Source organism: Cupressus sempervirens, chromosome 5 (assembly GCF_028749045.1).
Source record: "Cupressus sempervirens isolate cs-2001-9-10 chromosome 5, ASM2874904v1, whole genome shotgun sequence".
Taxonomy (NCBI): Eukaryota; Viridiplantae; Streptophyta; class Pinopsida; order Cupressales; family Cupressaceae; genus Cupressus; species Cupressus sempervirens.
Window position 1 is genome coordinate 37,743,526 of NC_143122.1, and position 21,748 is coordinate 37,765,273.

Below are 21,748 nucleotides of genomic sequence, written 5' to 3' on the forward strand. Positions count from 1 at the left end.
AAAACATGCATGTTCAATTAGAAGAAGAGCTCATTTCCTAAACAAGTAATTAAAATTTCTTGAATTATAGTAGTATACATGTTGTACCTTCTTTCATCTTATCTCTAACCTTCGCTTGATCTCAGATCACAAACTTAGGTTATCAAAAATACACTTATGCATATGATACACAACTTCGCATTCACAACTTTCGTGTGTTACTTCACAATAATCTCACAAGATGTGTTTGCATAACTACCATGCCTCTTCACAAATTTCTGCTAGGTCAGCTAAGACCAAAATAAACTCTCCCAAATTAGAGTAAACATCTAGGATGTTGTCCCTAAGTGGTCAAGTATAAAAAAATAATTCCTTTACCTTTCATTCTGATGTTTTGTACATCTTAAATATCTTTCTTCTATATTTCCTGTACTGATGTTCGAAGTTATACACATCATCAACAACATGTATATTGTTCCCATATATCTTCTCTCTCAAGAATAACATCATATAAAAAAGTTATACACAAAACAATACTCTATTGTAAACCATTTCCATACTTAGACAATTTTTTGAGTACCAAAAAGCTAAGTATCTTTATTTTTGAGGTTTACTATAAATATGTACATCATGTTTTTCCATTAATGACAACATTTACATACCTATATATAGCCAATTTTCAACAATCTCCCCCTTTGGCATTGATGGCAATAAAGTAGGAAAATTGGCTAAGTATTAAAAACTTTACCAAAACATATAACATTAGTATACTCACTATCTATTACAAACACCCCCCCTTTTGACATGACTACAAAATGCATAAATTATTTACAATTTTCTTATACAACTTCTCCCCCTTTGACATCAATGAAAAAGGTCAAAATGTCCAAAAACTATCAAAAAGTTCTATCTCATTGCCTCAATCTGATATCATCTTTATACAATCATCAAAATTTGTCTTTAGGTTGTCCATACCTTTCTCCCATGTGTCCTTGACTACTTCGGTTGTAGTGAGAATTGCACATAAGGCATATGATGCAATCTCGGCTACATTAAGGTCAGAGTATATGAAATTGGAACAAGTGCCCTTTGTTTTAACACATTCCTCTAATTGTCCCTCAATGGTTGATAGTTTCAGAGCAATAGATTCTCTGAAATATGATACTCTTCACAAAATTAGCTCTTTTTCAAGTTGAAGTTTCCTGATGTTAGTTTGAACATCAGCAACTTGTCCTTCAAAATAATCAACTCTGCTAGAGGGTTGATGTAACTAACTTGTCAGAGCTTCCAGCTCACTCAACTTCCCCTCCATCTTATTGTCCAAAACTTTAGTCAATATGAGATAAAGTACATTTGATGTATAGTACCTTTCCATCTTGTTGACATCTTCAGAGTTCCTTCATATAAGTATCAAGACTCATCAAATCAATCTTTATGTTTTGACAAATATTACTAAAATGATTAGCATCATAAGAAATTTGTGCCTTAGACTTTGCAACATTGAAAAAATTAATAAATTCATCATCAAATGATTTTACTACTACTTTGGCTCTTTATTCAGGATCTGCTTCTATATGTTTAGCTGCCAATGTGTTGTGCAATCTATCAGTCGCCTCCATTAATGCTCTCTATAGACTCTTGACTTTCATGTTCTTCTCAATCAATTTGTTCAAAGATGAGATCAAGTTAGATTAATCATCATCATCACTTGTAATGACTACAATAGATAGTGAAGTGGATGAGCTAGATGCTTTAGTCTCATCATCATTTAGTTTCTTCTCCACTATCTCCCTTGTTTTTCTCTCTTCTTCTTCCTTCTCTTTTTCTTTCCTTTCTTGTTCTTTCTTTTCTTCTTCTAGCTTCTTTTTTTTTTCCTCTTCTCTCCTCTTCTTTTCTTCTTTTTGCCTCTCATCCTCCTCAAGCAATTTATGCTTAGCTTCTTCAATCCTCTTCTTTTCTTCAATTAGTTTTAACTAGTCTTGAATGTCCTTGGAATGACACTCGAGTTGATTAAAAGTATCAAATTTTAACAGTAATATTAGTTTGATCAATCTGCATTGTATCCCCACTTACTCATACTTTCAAAGTTTTCTCTACTATAGTAGGTGTTGTCTTAGATTTAGACATCATCTGGTTGATGGTTGGGTAAAAGCATAGATCTGTGTCACCATTTGTGATACAAAAACCTGTTTTGGTCAAATCTCATTTCTCTATCAAAACTCAATTTTTAAAAAAAAGTAAAAATACCCTTTTATAGATTTCAGATTCAATATCATCATTATATAAATTTTTGAGTGTTTTGATTATTTATAATATGCTATAATCTAAAAATACTATAAGTCGATATTTCAACATTTCAGAAGATGCTCTCTCAAAAAATGAAAAAAAATAGTAAATCATATCAAAAAAATAAAAAATATATATTTATCACTAGAGGAGAGAATCCTCTTCATGAATATGTAATTTTTTTTCAAGAAGGTATAGATTTGTGATGTGAATATCAGGATTTAACTGTGTGATTTTGAGTCAAACTCGATGACCCATGTTTCATGAGTAGTGATTCAACATGAATCCATCTCTCATGAGAATAAATGGAACACTTAGCACTCATTGGATCTAGGTGATGCTCACAGGGGTGAAGCACCAAGACTTCCCAGGAGGTCACCCATCCCAGTACTACTCCAGCCTGAGCGCGCTTAACTACGAAGTTTCCTCCACAGTTAAACCCAAAGCTTACAACCCCATTTGCAAAACTTTCACCAAGTGTTGTGCCTTATGAACCATTCATTAGAAATCCCCTTAAGCTCATCAATTGATAAGTAGGAGATGATTTCCACAGCTAGTCAAAGTGTGATGTGAATATCAGGATTTAACTGTGTGATTTTGAGTCAAACTTGATAACCCATGTTTCATGAGTAGTGATTCAACATGAATCCATCTCTCATGAGAATAAATGGAACACTTAGCACTCATTGGATCTAGGTGATGCTCACAGGGGTGAAGCACCGGGACTTCTCGGGAGGTCACCCATCCAAGTACTACTCCAGCCTGAGCGCGCTTAACTACGGAGTTTCCTCCACAGTTAAACCCAAAGCTTGCAACCCCATTTGCAAAACCTTCACCAAGTGTTGTGCCTTATGATATTCAAAATCACACAGTTAAATCTTGATATTCACATCACCATTTGACTAGCTGTGGAAATCATCTCCTAGGTATAGATTTGATAGGGAAGTTTTGACGGGAGGAAAAAACTGATGGATTCTGACAAGGTCCAACTTGAGTACTTATAAAAAAGAAAATATACATCAAAAATAATTATTTCTTTTTTTGTGCACTAGCTATACATGTCATCTATAAAATATTTTCAAATCATAACAAAAAAAGATGATTTGCACATGCTTGTTTGACGGGAACTACATCCTATATTTTTTACAGTTAAAAAAAGGACTTCAAAAAAAAATAAAATGAATAAATTCTTAGTCAAAAAAATAAAAAAAATTATAGGCATAAAATTCATAAAATTCTACACATTTCATCAGTTTACATCATCTTCATATTTTTAACGCAAATACCATTTTTTTTGTCATTAATGTTGAACTGTCACATTCTGATATCACTTTTCTTTATAAAAGGTGACACAGGTTTGTGCTTTTACCCGGTTGCAGCTATTTCACTTCTTATAACATTCTTCTCACCTCCCAATAAACAAAAATGGCCTCATTTTGTTCCTTAAGTAGGGTGCTAGTTTGTTCATTAGTTTCCTAATTTCTTCTTCATCATCAATTTTTCATATAGTCCTTATCATGGACTTTTCAAGTTTCATGTCTTCTTAAACTGGTGCCTTCTTAGCTATAAGTTTGTCATAGACTTTCTCACTCACAATACCTTCAAAATCTTCAAGTTTCAAGTTATTAAGAATCATATATCTCATAGTAGAGATATCAATCTATTCTTTCTCAATATCATTGTACAAATCATAAAACTTATTCATTTGCAAAAAGTTTCCCTCATTGGCAATAGTTGTGTTAATCTTTTATATCTTCAGTTTCAAAGGTTGCCTAGTTTTTTCTACTGACTGCTTAGAAATAATAACCTTTTCTAGCTTTTTAACTTCTTGTTCCTCATCATCTTCCTCACTGGAGTCTTCAATTATCAACAATGTTTTCTTCCTTTTCTTAGGTCCAGTAGCCAATTGCTTAACTCTCTTTGACTTATGAGTCTCAACTTCTACTAAACTTTCAGACTTCCTTTTGGGCTCACTTGGTTGCTCAGCTGATACAATAGCATATGGAATACTTTTTTCTATAGGAGTCGCTGCAATAGATACATCTAATCCTTTCCCAACTGATAGAGGTGCTACATACATCACACCTTGTTCAGCAATTTGCTTAAGTCCAAAGATAGTTTGCCTAACTACCTGTGATTCACTTTCTGACATACCGACCTTAGATAATGCCTTCTTCATCATAGTCTCAACTTTCTTATCAGATGCTTTCTCCAAGGATGCCTGGTAAGCTAACTAAGTTATCTCCTCATATGTTCCAAATCTGTAAGATGCTTGGTCCTTTCGAGAGTTCAACAATACATCAATGTAATCAATATCTACTTCATCACTGAATTCATAACCTAAGGGATCAAGAAATGTTTCCTAAAGTTCTACTGTTTCAACATGTGTTAGGTCAGTATCTACCACAAAACATATATCATCCTTAAATCTGTCAACAATTGCAGCTGCAATTCTAAATCTTTGCTTCATCTCATTCTTGAATGTTCTCATAATCAAGTTTCTATTGTCCAAGATTTTATCTATAGGATGCCTTCGTAACTTGTTCTAATAAGCTTCAAATTGCAAGCAAGCTTAGCTATAATCTAAACTCATCTACATACATCTTCTCAACCTCACTACTCATAGTTCGGTCTCTAAATGAAGTTTCAAATTTTAGTGTTGTGAACAAGCTTAATTCAACTTGGTTGAATCAAACTTGATTCCTGACTTTAATCTTCCTTTCTCTACATCAACTAACTTTTCTTCAGATCCAATAGTTAATTCTTTTACAAATGTCTCATCAAGTTCTTCTCAAAGTTCACTAACTACATTTTTATGATCTTCATTACCTTTCTTAGTTCCAGAGTTACTTTCATGATTCATTCTATCATTTCTGAAGTTTCTTTCAGTGTTCTTCTATTTTTGATGTTTCTTCCATTATTTCTTATGTTTCTAAAGTTTCTCCCATTGTTGCTTTTGTCCATTCTATAGTACTTTTTGATATGTCCGAAGTTGTTGCATAACTGACATACTACGGTTCTGCTTCTAGGATTTTGATGTAGGAGCATCCTGGGCGTAAGGGCAATCTTGCATCACCCAAAAATACTTTATTTTCAATCTTTTCTATTTTAATGAGAACTAGTAGACAGGGTGGTTACTATTTATGGGAATTTGCTATTTTTAGTAAGTTTGTCAGATGAGCTCAGAAAGTTCTCATTTTCTACAAGAAGGTTCATTTTAGGGAGATAAGCCTGCCATAAAAATCTCATTCCACCAACTTAAGTATCAGAGAAGTTATTGTATATTTTCAGTAGAAAAATCTTTAGGCTCATCACTGGAGGCTTTAGAGTGCCCGAATGAGGTCTAAAAACTGAACGAAAGGGTGCTAGCATAGTTTTGAGCCTAAGCCTATAGATCATGAGCTAGCATTTTTTAAAAGTGGTTATAATAGCCAATCAGAGCAATAGTTCGTGAGTTATGGCCATCCAAAGTTTGGCTACCATAACTTTCTAAAATAATTGTCAAAGATGTATTTGATCGACTCTATATGTTTTGTTAAGGTTTGTCAAACCTAGGAATTAACTTTGAGCATCTAGAACCTTCCCAAGTGGCATAAAACTACCTATTTAAGAAAGGCCCAAACATTGTCTGGGATAACTCTAACTGATAGTTTGCAGCTTATCCTACAAATTATTGTAGTGAACGAGCCCATGTGGGTCAGCATATTGTACTTATGAATTATGTAATTCCACATTTATGGTGCAAATAAGAAGTCCATATTTTGTTCTTGCATTTGCTCTTGTTTTTTTGTTTCTGTTATGATTTTATGGTATTAAGTGGAGCACCCTACATCAAGTGGTATCAGAGCTAGAGTTCTTCAATGTGTGTACAGATCGTCGACTGTGAGACAGTTCACACTAGGACCATGGTTTGGACTGAGCATGTAGATAAATCACCGATTGTGAGGTAGTTGCACTAGGATTTCAACAGAAGCATGAAAAATGCCTCCACGAAGAGAGTGTAGTGGAAGAGCTATAAGTGTTACATCTGAGGATTTTAGAGGCCTTTAAAGATAAATGAAAGCATTCAATGAACAAATGCACAGAGAAATAAATCTTCCTCTAAGAGATGAAAGCAAGGATGAGGACAAAGTAGAAGAAAATGTTGAAGTAGAGGCAGTTCTAAACCCAGAGGAAGAGAGGCTTTTTAGGGCCATCTCCTAGATTGGAAAAAGACCTAAGTTTGAAGTTCCCACATTTTTTAGAAATCTTAATCTAGAGGAACTAATTGATTGGATCAAAGAACTAGAGGAGTACTTTGAATATGAAGATATTAAAGATCCTGATAAGGTTAAGTTTGTGAAGGAAAAACTGAAGGGACATGCAAAGATCTGGTGACAAGAGGTTTCAGTTGGAGTAAAATAGAAAGGGAACGGACAAAATCACTATATGGGAATAGATGGTAACTAAACTAAAGAAAGAATTCATTCTTGTGGATTATAAGCTTGATTTGTTGAAGAAAATGTAGGGGTTGAAGCAAGTAGGAAAATCTATTCAAGAGTATACTGAAGAGTTCTACCAAGTTCTCATTACAATCGACCATGCAGAAGCTGATAAGGAGAAAGTCACATGTTATCTTAATGGATTAAGGCCAAGCATTTAGGATGAGCTGAGTCTAGTTCAAATGAGCAGTATTGAGGATGCATACCAATTTACCCTAAGAGTTGAGGAGAAACTAAGCAAAAATTTTGACAATAAGAATAGTGGAAGAGGTTGCGGTGGAAGATCTGGTGGATGATCTTATGGTGGTCATAATGATGATCAAAAGAACAAGGATGAGGTTGAAAGTACCAGTCAGAACTAGAGGGGAAACAATTTCAATTGTTTCCATGATCATAACAATAGATATCAGAGAGGAAGATGAAGAGGACAAGGCTCTAGAAGAGGAGGCTTCTGTGGGAAATTTTTTTATTGCAAAGAAGAAGGGCATAGAGCATTTGAATGTAACTAGCACCAAGGAAGGAAAGATCGAAGAATAGAAGGCTAGGCTAGAGTTGCAGATGTTGATGAAGATGCTAGATCCTCACATTCTAAAGATGCTGAAAGAGGAGAAGTCCTAGTTAACCGAAGAGTCCTGCTAAGTGGTGAGAATGAACTTGAGCAAAGAAGGAGCTTGTTATGCACAAGGTGTAGATGTGAAGATAAGTGTTGCGATCTGATCATTAATGGTGGAAGTACTAAAAATATGGTGTTAGAAATGATGGTCACCAAGTTGAAGTTGAAGAGGTAGAAACACCTGTGTCCATACCATATTTCTTGGGTGCAAGATGTCCACAAGGTCATGCTAAATGAGTAGTTCTTAGTGAAGCTCAAGATTGGAAGCTAACAAGATGAGGTACTATGAGATATCATACCTATGGACATATGTCATATGTTGTTGGGTAGGCCATGGTAGTTTGATAGGCATGTTGTACACGATGGGCGAGCAAATACCTATACTCTAACTACGGATGGAGTGAAACATAAGTTGAAACCATTGAAGGATTAAGTAGAAAAGGTATGTAGTGCTTCCAGAATATGTTTTGCTAATGGAAAAGAGTTTCTTAAAGGTATAAAACATGAGCATATGTGTTTTGCTATAATTCCTAAAGATAGTAAAGAAGAAGTAGAGGAGGTGCCTACAGAAGTTGTAGATATGTTGGGAGAGTTTTTTGATATTGTATAAGATAATATACCTGATGGATTGCCCCCAATGAGGAAGATCGGTCACTATATGGATTTGCTTCCAAGAGCCAATTTTCCAAACAATGCAGCACATAGAATGAAACTAGCAGAAAGTGAAGAGTTCAACAAGTAAGTTCATGAGTTGTTGCAGAAGGGGTTGATTTGAGAGAGTTTGAGTCCATGTGTTGTACCAAAAATATCAGCGCCAAAGAAGAATGGAGAATGGAGGATGTGCACAGATTCTCATGCTATCAACAAGATCATAATAAAATAAAGATTTCCATTGCTAAGAATGGATGATATTATGGATTGTTTGAGTGGAACTAAGTATTTCACAATGATAGATCTAAAGAGTGTGTACCATCATATTCATATCAAAGAGGATGATGAGTGGAAGACTGGTTTCAAGACAAGGGAAGGACTATATGAGTGGTTAGTCATGTCTTTTGGGCTAACCAATGCACCAAGCACTTTTATGAGGCTCATGAATGAGGTATTGAAGGAGTTTCTAAGAAAGTTTATCATTGTTTACTTAGGTCATATATTGATCTTTATTAAGACATTGGAGGAGCATTTGATTCATATTCACGAGGTGTTTGATAAGTTGAGGGAAGCAAATTTATTGATAAACCTAAATAAGTGCAGTTTTGTAAAGGAGTTGGCGTGCATGTGATTTGTAGTTTCAGCAAAAGGTCTAAAAATGGACCCAGAGAAAGTGAAGGCTATCCTCGAATGGCCTACTCCAAGGAGTGTGACAAAGGTAAGATCTTTTCATGGACTCGCTATATTTTTTAGAAAGTTCATAAGAGGTTTTAGCAGTATTTGTGGACCCTTGACTAAAACAATGAAAGGAGATAGGAAAGAGTTTAAGTGGACTGTATGAGTAGATAAGAGTTTTAATGTGTTGAAATAGAAAGTTACTGAGTAGCCTATTTTAGCACTTCCTAATTTTAACAAGGTGTTTTAAGTAGATTGTGATGCTAGTGTTATTGCAATAGGAGCTATTTTGAGCTAAGAAGGTAGACCTGTTGCTTATTTTAGTCAGAAGTTGAATGATGCAAAAAGAAAATATTTTTTTTATGATCAAAAATTTTATGCTATAGTTCAAGCATTGAAGAAGTGCAGACACTATCTTCTTCCTAAGGAGTTTTTTTTGTATGTTGGTCATCAAGTTTTGCAATATTTGAATAGTTAAGTAAAATTGAACCAGAGGCATTTAAAGTGGGTTGAGTTTTTGCAGAGTTATACATTTTTTTTGAAACACGAGTGGGAAGTCTAACAAAGTTGCAGATGGTCTTAGTAGAAGACAACTTCTGCTAACAGAAATGCAGATAAAGGTGGCTGGGTTCAAGGAACTCAGTACTTTGTATCCAGATGATTCTAATTTTGGTGAAGTGTGGAAGGGTTGTATAGAACTTGTTACACTTGATAGGAAAAAGTGGTTGGATTTTATGATCCAAGATAGTATTTTCTTCAAAGGAAGTCAGTTGTGCATTCTGAGAAGTTGAATAAGTGAGAAGCTCATCAAGTAGAAGCGTAGCAGAGGATTGGCTGGACATTTTGGTAGAGTTAAAACCATATCTTTGGTTGCTGAAAATTATAACTAGCCACAGTTGTAGCAAGATTTGATGAAGTTTGCACAAAGTTGCAGAGTATGTCAGATGGCGAAAGGAGTGAAGTAGAATATATGTACTTATACCAGAGAAGTCGTGGGAGGATGTCGGCATGGATTTTGTTCTTGGATTACCGAGGACATAATGTGAGCATGATTCTATTTTTGTGGTGGTTGATAGGTTTTCAAAGATGACACATTTTATTCCTTGCAAGAAGACTAGTGATGTTGTTCATGTAGCAAAGTTTTATCAGCGAAGTAGTGAGATTACATGGTCTGCCAAAAAGTATAGTTTCAGATAGAGATACCAAATTTGTTGGGTATTTCTAGTGTACATTGTGGAACAAGTTAAAGACAAATTTGAAGTTCAATTCATCATATCATCCACAGACTAATGGATAGACAGAAGCTGTGAATCACAGTTTGGAAAACTTGCTGAGATGCTTGGTTGGAGATAAACGAAAAGGATGGGATATAATTTTACCACAGGCAGAATTTGTATATAATAATTCTGTCAATAAGAGTAATGGTAAATCACCATTCCAGATTGTATATGGGAGTAGTTCCAAAAATGCTTCTGAATTGAGGTAGTTGGATAAAGGAGAGATAAGTAGTGTTGAAGCAGAAGATTTTGCCAAATATTTGAAGAACATTCATAGGGAGGTGAGGAAGCACATCATAAAGATGAATACACAATATAAGGCTAAGACAAATCTAAAAAGGAGATATAAGTAATTTTAGATTGGAGATGAAGTCATGGTTCATTTGAGAAAGGAGTGTTTTCTAGTGGGTACGTATAATAAGCTGAAGATGAAGAAGTTTGGACCGTGCAAGATACTGAAAAGGCATGATTCTGGAAATGCATATAAAGTGAAATTTCCTATTGAATCAAATATTTCACTAGTATTTAATATTTTAGATTTGACAGAGTATTATGAAGGAGGTGATGGAGATGAATTTATAGAAGTACAGTGGAGCGTTCTAGTAGCTAGTTCGGCTACAAAGTAGATTGAAGAGATACTGGACAATTGTGTTGGCAAAAGTACCAAAAATAGAACTTATGAGGAATATCTGGTCAAATGGGAAGGGAGGCTAATTGATGATTCATCATGGCTAGCAAAGAAGGAGGTTAGCCATCCTTGTCTTCCTCTGAACACCTAAGATGTGATGGGGTCACTTCTTAAATTACCCCAAGTGTCTGATGCAGGAGCATCTTGGGTGTAAGGGCAATCTTGTGTCACCCAAAAATATATTATTTTCTATTTTTTCTATTTTAATAAGGACTAGTAAACAGGGTGGTTACTATTTATGGGAACTTGCTACTTTTAGTAAGTTTGTCATATGAGCTTGGAATATTCTCATTTTCTATAAGAAGGCTCATTTTAGAGATATAAGGCTACCATAAAAATCTCATTGCTCCAGCTAAGTATCAAAAAAGTTAATGCAGATTTTCGGTGGAAAATTTTGCAGAAAAATCTTCAGGCTCGCCATTGGAGGCCTTAAAGTATTCTACAAAATTTTATCGCCAACTGAATATCATTAATTACTTTGAACCATGCATAGAGAGAACACATAACACCATTTTTTTTAAACTAGGGAAACCCTAGCCAAGGGAAAACTCTAGTGGGGATGATATACTAATATAAATGTTTCTTATTAGAGGATGGACCCTGTTAGGAGTCTATAAATACATTTAGTACATATGAATCCTTGTTAGGAGTTGTGGTACAATGTGTGTAAGAAGAGCTCACTACCCAAACAAGTAAATAAAATTCTTTGAATTACATTAGTATGGATGTTGTACCATCTTTCAGTTGATCTCTGACCTCATCTCATTCTTGGATCATAAGCTTAGGTTATCAAAAATTTGCTTCTACATATGATACACAACTTCACATTCACAACTTTCGCATGTTACTTCACAATAATCTCACAAGATGTCTTTACATAAATACCATGCCTCTTCAGAAATTGTTGCTAAGTCAGCTCAAACCAAAATAAACTTTCCCAACTTAGAGTAAACATCTAGGATGTCATCCCTAAATGGTCAAGTAATTATTTTTTAAACAAAAACATTCATTTACCTTTTATTTCGATGTTTTGTACATCTTTAATATCTTTCTTCTGTATTGTATGTACATACTAATGTCCAAGGTTATATACATCATCATATATCTTCTCTCTCAAGAATAACATTGTATAAACAAGTTACACACAAAAAAATACTCTATTGTAAACCATTTCCATACTTAGATAATTTTTTGAGTACCAAAAAGCTAAATATCTCTAATTTCGAGGTTTACTATGTTAGAAACAATAGTCCACCAAGATAACTGGGGGTGGGGAGTGAATAAGTTATCCAACAATTAAAACACCTATCTTCTTTAAAAAAAACTTAACCATTCAACCAAAGTAAACAGAAACCATACAAAGATGCACATAGACAATTACACTAGATATGTTGACTAGGGAAACCCTTGATCAAAGGGAAAGCCACAGTGGGAATGATGCCCACAAGATGATGTACTAATATAAATATTATTTGTTAGAGAATGAAATATGTTAGGAGTCTATTATAACATTTAGTACAATGAATCCCTATTAGGAGACTTTGAATCCCTGTTAGGAGTTGTAGTCCAATGTATGCAAGAAGAGCCCACTACCCAAACATGCTATTTCAACTACAAAAAGAACTCACTGCTCAAACAAATAGTTTACTGTTATTTTTTTCTTTTCTTGTTCTTTCTTCTATCCTATCAACCTGACCAATCACTATCAGACCTTGTAGACTAGGTCACAAACCTCAGATCACTCGGCAAAAACCTCAACAATGGAGTTTCCTTCACTTCTGCACTACTCTGCTCAATTTTGCATTTTGCACTCTCTGCTACTTTTCAACCATTCACAATTCGCATACATCCATTCCATGATAAAGGAAAATATCCTTCCTTTATACCAAGTCCATAAACCAATTCCCGGAGTCAACTGTTAGACCTTCTCAATTAATCATTATAGGACCACATTAAGAATACACTACATTTAGCAATAACCTTAATCTTTTGCCTTGCAACTTGAATATATTTCTGTACACACAATATTATGATGTGTGAGCTTAGCTACATCATCCTCAACATGTCTTCTCCATGTCCTCAACCTCAATCCTCAAGATATCAACTCTGCTAAGAGATATAAAAAGTTTACCAAAACATGCCTTTGTAAACTCTATCTCAAAACAAACATCACCAAAACTTACATAACTTCTTTTAGACTTATCCTTTCTGCTTCTGACGTTAACTGCATATGCTAGATACTTAGAAGTATCTCCCATAACCTCGAGTGGTTATCATGCTTAACTAGCCATCCATATCAACTTAATCTTTCTGTTGTTCTTCTGTTAGATACCACAAAAGACATTAAACATGCTATGTTGATATCAATGACAAACTCAGTCACGAATGTAACATATTATCATCAAACCAATCTTCCAACAATCTCTCCAATCTTTCAACAATCTCCCCCTTTGGCATTGATGGCAACATAGATTAAAAATAACATCTTGTTCCAAGAATACCAACAAAAGATTGTCCATCTTCAAATCCTCTTCATCAATCATACTCCCCCAATGGTATACCTCAATGTGCTCTATACCAAAAAAATACTGCATACTCAAACTTCTCCTCTTTAGCATGATGTATTTAATGCAATACTTCTCCCCCATTTAGCATAATGTTTTTCATGCCAAACTTCTCCCCCATTGACATCAATGTCAAAGGTTTCTACAACCAACATCTCTGCATCAAATTTTGCAACAACTTGTACTTACTCAACTCGAGTGTCAAAAGACACTATTTAGAACAACATCAAACAAGAGTCCTAGATGACTCTGTCCATCATAGATACTCCCCCATACAGGAAGCATCAGCGTCTAATCCAGACAAATAATGGTGCTATGTTACCCTGGACTGATGCATTCTTGCATCTTCTACTCTAATGTAGGAAGGGGCATAACCCCAAGCATACCTCACAAATTTTCAAAAGTCTCTTTGGGAAGAGGCTTAGTGAATATATCTACAATCTGCTCTTTTGTGCTTATATACTCCAATCTGATTTCCTTTTCTGCAACTTTTTCTCTCAACATATGATACTTAATAGAAATGTGTTTAGTCCTTGAATGCAATACAGGATTCTTAGACATATTTACTGTGCTTGTGTTGTCACAATGTATAACAACAGGTTTATTGATTTCTATCCTTATATCCTTTAGCATCTGCTTCATCCAAATAACTTGATTGCAATTATTTTCTATTGCAACATACTCTACTTTTTTTGTACTTTTCTATTGAGATTGCAACATACTCTACTTTTCTATTGAGATGTACAATCCTGCTTCTTGCTTAACCAAGAAACCAATCTTCCTCCAAGAAAGAAAGCTCCTCCACTAGTGTTTTTTCTATCATCCATACTGCTTGCCAATCTGCATCAATATAAGCACTTAAAGTAAAATCATTAGAGCCATCATACCATAATCCAAATTTTGAAGTTCCTTTCAAATATCTAAATATCCTTTTCACTACTGCATAACATGTTTCTCTGGGATCAGCCTAGAATCGTGCAACAATTCCAACTACATTTGTTATATCTGGCCTTGTGCGAGTCAAATATTGCAATCCTCCAATCATAGATCTGTACTTCTTCTGCTCAACAATAGGTTTCTCATCCTTTGTAGATGACTTGTGTCCAGTTACCATAGGTTTTCCAACAGGTTTACATGTTTCCAAATAAAACCTTTTCAGTAAATCCTTCAAGTACTTGGTCTAAGAAATAAATATTCCTTCTTTTATTCTGTATTATCTGCAATCCTAGGAAATATTGCATCTCTTCTATCATACTCATTTCAAATTCTTTCTTCATTTCTTCTGCAAACTTCTTACTTTCTTCATCATTTCCTCCAAATATAATGTCATCAACAAATATTGTCAAAATCATTAAACCATCATCAGTTTCTTTCCAATACAGATTACTATGTGGCATAACTTTGTTATATTTGAGCTTTGTCAAACGCTTGTCTAACTTTGCATACCAAGTTCTAGGTGCTTGCTTCAATCCATACAATGCTTTCCTCAGTCTACATACTCTGTCCTCGTCATCTGTCAAAGGAGATCCTTTAGGCTGCTCAATGTATACCTCTTCTTCAAGTTCTCCATTCAAAAATGTTGACTTGACATTCGTTTGATATACTTTGAATTTCTTATCTGCTGCATAGGCTAAGAATAATCTTATTGCTTCTATTCTAGCCACTGGAGCATAAGTCTCCTCATAATCTATTCCTTCTTGTTGTGGGTAACCTTTACATACCGATCTTGCTTTATTTTTTACAATTTCTCCTTGCTCATTCATCTTGTTCCTAAATATCCATTTGGTTCCTATCACCTTCTTGTTTGCTGGTCTAGGGACTAATTCTCATGTTCCATTCTTTTCTATCTTATCCAATTCCTCTTTCCTAGCTTGTTTCCAATAATCATTTTTGCATGCTTCATCTACATTCTTAGGTTCAACTTGAGATATCAAGCATAATTCTTCATTGACTCTGCTCCTTGTCATCACACCTTTGTCTTTGCTTCCAATGATCTGTTCGGATGGGTGATTTTTTATCATGTTCTTTCCTAAAGTAGTAGTTTCTATCTCAACTCTTGGTTCTACTGAAGGTTATGAGCTGTGTCCTTGCCTTGGCTCTCCTCCATTTTGCAAATCATTGTTAGTCTCAAGAAATATCTCATCATTCCTTGGCTTAGTAACAACATCATCATTTGAATTGTAATCAACTGTTCTTTCCTAGATTATAAAATTTTCATCAATTCTCACATTTGCACTTTCCATAATAGTCACCAAAGTTGTTTCTTCTGATACATGCTCTTCATTAACCAATCTAGACTTATTAGCATAGTCTTTCAAGGATTTTTCCATACTTTCTCTAAATTCCTCAACTTTATCAGAAAGTAGACTCTTCCTAGCTTTTCTCAATCTCTTGGGACATTTACTTGAAAAATGACCAAACTCTTTACACATTCAACAAACAAAAAATTTCATACCTTTAGGTTCTCTCTTTGTAAGCAGATCAATACCTTCCTTTATCTTTATATCATCTTCTATTCTGGAACTATCTTCGCTTGTGCTATAGTTCCTTTGTATACAATAGAAGGATTCTAGATTTGCAAACTCAATACTCTACTCTTTACACAAATCTGATAATTTCCATAACTCGTGTCAAAATTTCTTCTGTTGGATGTAGGACTATCTTCTCTAAATATGTTTGCCATGGATCTTCCAAAGCTGTTAAACTTTTTCTTCAAGGACCTAATGCTCTAATACCAATTGTTAGAAACAATAGTCCACAAGGATAACTGAGGTGGGGTGGTGAATCAATTATCCAATAATTAAAACACTTATCTTCTTTAAACAAACTTAACCATTCAACCAAAGTAAACAACAACTATACAAAGATGCACATAGACAATTACACCAGATATGTTGACGAGGAAAACCCTTGATCAAACGGAAATCCTCAGTGGAAATAATTCTCACAAGATGATGTACTAATATAAATATTCCTTGTTAAAGGATGAACCCTATTAGTAGTCTATTACAACATTTAGTACAATTATTCCTTGTTAGGAGACTTTGAATCCCTATTAGGATATTCCAACCTTGTTAGGAGTTGTAGTACAATGTATGCAAGAAGAGCTCACTACCAAAACATGCAATTTCAACTACAAGAAGAGTTCACTGCTCAAACAAATAGTTTACTGTTATTTTCTTCTTTTGTTGTTCTTTCCTCTGTCTTGTCAACCGAACCAATCACTGTCAGACCTTGTAGACCAAATCATGAACCTTGGATCCAAATATCAAACCTTGGATCGCTCAGCAAAAAACTTGGCAATGAAGTTTCCTTCACTTCTGCACTGCTTTTCTCAACTTCGCATTTCGCACTCTCAGCTTCTTTTCAAACATTCACAATTCACATACATCTATTCCATGATAAAAGAAAATATCCTTCCTTTATACCAAGTCCATAAAACAATTCCCTGAGTCAGTTGTTAGACCTTCTCAATTAATCATTATAGGACCACATTAAGAACATGTTACACTTAGCAATAGCCTTAATCTTCTGCCTTGCAACTTGAATATCTTTCTGTACACACAATATTATGATAAGCGAGCTTAGCCATGTCATCCTCAACATGTCTTCTCCATGTCCTCAACCTCGATCATCAAGATATCAACTCTACTAAGAGATATAGTAAGTTTACTAGAACATGCCTCTATAAACTCTATCTCAAAACAGACATCACCAAAACTTACATAACTTCTTCTAGACTTATCCATTCTACTTCCGACATTAACTGCATATGCTAGATACTTAAAAGTATCTCCCATAACCTCGGGTGGTTATCATGCTTAACTAGTCGTCTATATCATAATCTTTTCGTTGTTCTTATGTCAGATACTATAGAAGACATCAAACATACTATGTTGACATCAATGACAAACTCAGTCACGAATGTAACATATTATCATCAAACCAATCTTCCAACAATCTCTCCAATCTTCCAACATATTATAAGTATGCACATCATGTGTCTTCATTAATGACAACATTTACATATCTATGTATAGCTAATTGTCAACACCTAGTATGCAAGGTTGGATAAGTATTTAACAAAGCTTGAATTTCTTAAACGTACAACATAGTAATTTGTATTTGAGAGAAATTGAAAATGGCTTATTTATAATAGTAATATTTGTTGATGACATAATATTTGAAGGCAAAGATGAAGCAAGTGATAAGTTTGCTATAGAAATGAAGAATCAGTTTGAAATGAGTATGATAGGAGAAGTGAAGTTTTTCCTATGTTTGTAGAATGTGGAAAATAGTGATGGTATTTTCATTTCAAGAGTTAAGTGCTCGAGAGATTTGTTGAAGAGATTTGGATTGGAAAATTGTAAGGCTATTGGTACACCTATGATAACTAGTCACAAGTTATCTAGCAAAGATGAGACACCTACAGTTGAGTAGAAGAAGTATAGATCCATGATTAGAGGTTTGTAATGTCTGACTCACACCAGACTAGATATAGCAAAATAGGTTGGGATTGTAGTTAGATTTCAAGCTAATTCTAAGGAGTCTCATTATGCAACAGTAAAAAGGATATTTAGATATTTGAAAGGAACATCTAACTATAGAATATGGTATGATAGATCAAGTGATTTCAATCTATGTGCTTATACTGATGTGGATGGGGTAGACAGTATGGATGATAGAAAGAGCACCAGTAATGGAGCATTTTTCCTTGCAGGAAGATTGGTTTCTTGGCTGAGTAAGAAACAAGATTGCATTTTGCAGAGTACAGTTGAAGAAGAGTATGTAGCAACAATAAATAACAATAGTCAAGTTATGTGGATGAAATAGATGCTCAAGGATATTGGTATTAAATTTGTGAAACCTATTATCATGTACTGTGATAACACAAGTACAATAAGTATGTCTAAGAATCCTATATTACATTCTAAGACTAAGCACATATATATATATATATATATATATATATATATATATATATATATATATATATATATATATATATATATATGCTTAGTCTTAGAATGTAATATATATGTATATGTACATATATATATGTACATATGTATATGTACACACACACACACACACACACACATATATATATATATATGTACATATGTATATGTACACATATATATATATATGTACATATGTATATGTACACATATATATATATGTACATATGTATATGTACACATATATATATATGTACATATGTATATGTACATATATATATATATCTGTACATATGTATATGTACATATATATATATATATATATATATATATATATATATATATATTTGTACATATATATATGTATATATACACATATATATGTATGTATATACATATAGATGTATATAAATATATATGTATATATATATGTATGTATGTATATATACATATATATGTATGTATGTATATATACATATATATCTATATACATATATATGTATATACATGTATATGTATATATATATGTATATATACATGTATATGCATATATATGTGTATATACACTTGTGTATACATGTTTATATATATAGTACCATGTCTTAAGAGAGAAGGCAACAAAAAAAGAGCTCAAATTGGAGTATGTGAGTACTAAATATCAGATTGCAAATATCTTTATGAAGCCCTTACCTAAATATTCATATTTGAGAGGTATGCTTGGGGTTATGCCCCTACCTACTTCTGAGTAGATGATGGAGATAGTGCATCAATCCAGTGGTACAGAGCACTATTGTTAGACTAGATTGAATGATGATGCTCCCCAAATGGGGGAGTATCTGAGATGAGTTGAGTCGTTGAGGACTCTTGGTATTTGGTATTGAAAAGTGTGTTTGGACACTCGAGCTGGTTGTAAATTGAAGCAATAAATTGACATAATGATGCCTTTTGTCATTGATGTCAATGGAGGGGAGAATGCATGATAAACATCTCCTAAGTATATCTCCTAAGACTGGGGGGAGAGATAGTAATTTAGAGAAATTTAGAAAGATTCATGTAAGAAAAAAGGTGGAATATCTCTATGGGAAAGATATGCAACATGAAGAATTTTGATGTATAAGTTGTTTAATGTGAATAATTGTTGCTGATGCTAAAGAAGTTGTTTGGTGAATAACTCATGATGCCAATTTAGAAGATGTTGAACTAAATAGTGTTCCAGAGGATTTCAGATTTGTTTGATGAAGAGGATTTGAGAATATGAGAACAACAACACCAAAGTACTATTTAGTATTCTTGGAACTTAGATGTTTTTCATCTATGTTGCCATCAATGCCAAAAAAGGGAGATTGTTAGCATGAATGCTGATGGTATTCCTTTGGGAGAGTATTGACATGTTGTATTCATGACTATGTTTGTAATTGATATCAACATAGCAATACATCTATGAAGATTAACATAGTAGTAGACAGTGATCTTTATTGTACAGAAAAGGTTTTAATTGTCTGATGATGTGTGATCATGGACGTGTTATATTGTGCCCTGATGACGTGGTTTGATGCGCAACAAGTCGATGTCGTATGGAAGTTGCACCTAATTTATAGAGAGTGGTATAGTGAGAGTATCTAAGAAGCGATTTCTGATGTTTGCATTATATCATCTAACAGAGATATAATCTATTGATGTGTGGTCAGCCAATGACATATGACAATATGATGATGACATCAATGAATGCACAAGCCGTAGTATTGCACATGTGAGAAGTGTATAGACTATGAGCCGACAATGCTATAATAATTGATAATTAATTAATTATCGTATTATAATTAATTGGGAAAGCTTTAAGGCCAAATCAAGGAATTTTTTTGAAGATATAATATAAAGGAAAGATGTTTTCCTTGTTTGTAAGATGTGTCAAATGTGTTGAACAAGTGTGAAGTGCGAAAAGGAGCAGAGTGTTGGGTGAATGTGAGTAAGCAGTCCAAGGGATTATTAGATGCAAGATTTTTGATTTGGTAACAAAATCAGGAGTAGAAGTTCAATTGACAAGGCAAGGAAAGACGAAGGAGCAGTAGTATTCATTTCTATTATTCTACAAGAAATAATACAAAGACCATTTGGACAGTGGGTTCATTGGTCTCGCCCCTGAAGCTATTTGGATAGTAGGTCTATTTGTCTTCTACAACTCCTAACAGGGTTGGCACAACTCCAAACATGGTTGAAATCTCCTAACAAGGATTCAAAGTCTCCTAATAGGGATTGATATGTACTGAATGTTGTTATAAACTCCTAATAGGATCCATCCTCTAACAAGGAATATTTATTTTAGTACATCATCTTGTGGGTACCATCCCCACCAAAGTTTTCCCTCTAATCAAAGGTTTCTGTAGTTAACATATTTGTTGTTATTGTACACGAGTATCTTGTTATGGTTTCTGATTATGATGCTCATATGGTTAAGATTTATTAAGGTTGATAATTGTGATAATAGTTGGATAACTGATTCAACCCCCCCTCTCTGTTATATTGGTCGACTATATATTCTAATAGACCATCCCATGGTGCCATCATTCATGAGTGATTCCTTCCAAGTGAAGTGTTATGAAATTGACTGCCTCTTCTTTAGGCATTGGGTTGAGCCGAAAGTAGGTATTAGTGTCTAAAACCATGCTTATGGTGATGTATGCCCAGACCCATCAAAGGATGATAAGTTTATCTTGCCAATCTTTCTTTTAATGTCATCATTGTAATTGTCTTGTCTCCTAGGATATATCATTTGCAAAACCACATAATCCTTGAAGGATAATTTTGCTCCAAATCCAACTTCAAACTAGTCTTATTGCAACTATTCTTGCATCTTGAGGAAGGTAGTTTCTTATTCGCCACATTGCTCTAACCGTCAAGGAAATGTTGGCATCATTGGTCATGTGGGAGCTTTCTGTGTGAAGCCTCTCATTGACAAAATTGTCATTGTAGCCATTGTGTTCTCCATTTGTCCTTCCTTTTGGCAAAAGGTGAAGGGTTTCACCAATTTATTCTTTCTGTTTCACCAAGGTCTTACCAAGTAATTGTTGTCCATTCAACAAAGTTTCACTTAATTGTTGTTGTCCTTTTGTTAGCTCTCATAGAAGTGTCGTTATCTTAGTGCTTGATTCACCCATCCTACCTACTTATCACGATCTTGTCAACATCCAATGTTAGCCACAAGTTGGCATGATCACCGATTTTGATACCATTGTAATGTTCTAGAATTTGGAGTGTGAGCACTATATGGAGGTGGATATCGTACAACTATATCAATATGGCCCGTATGGGGAATTTTTTGTGGTTGTACGGATGATGGAGCAGGGTGCACGGTGGATTTTGCCAAGGCTTCGTATGGTGAACCAATGGTGGGAGGAGAAGTGTGATGTCAGTGGGAGAGAGAAGTCTCATCAATGGTGGGGTGGTGTACGGAGCTAGAGGGCAAATAATCGTACAAAGATAGCTTGCAAGTCATGCAACTAGCAACCATTCGGAGGGGCAAATATGCCAAGGAATGAATAATGCAATATGTGATGTTGAATCTTGATGCCAAAT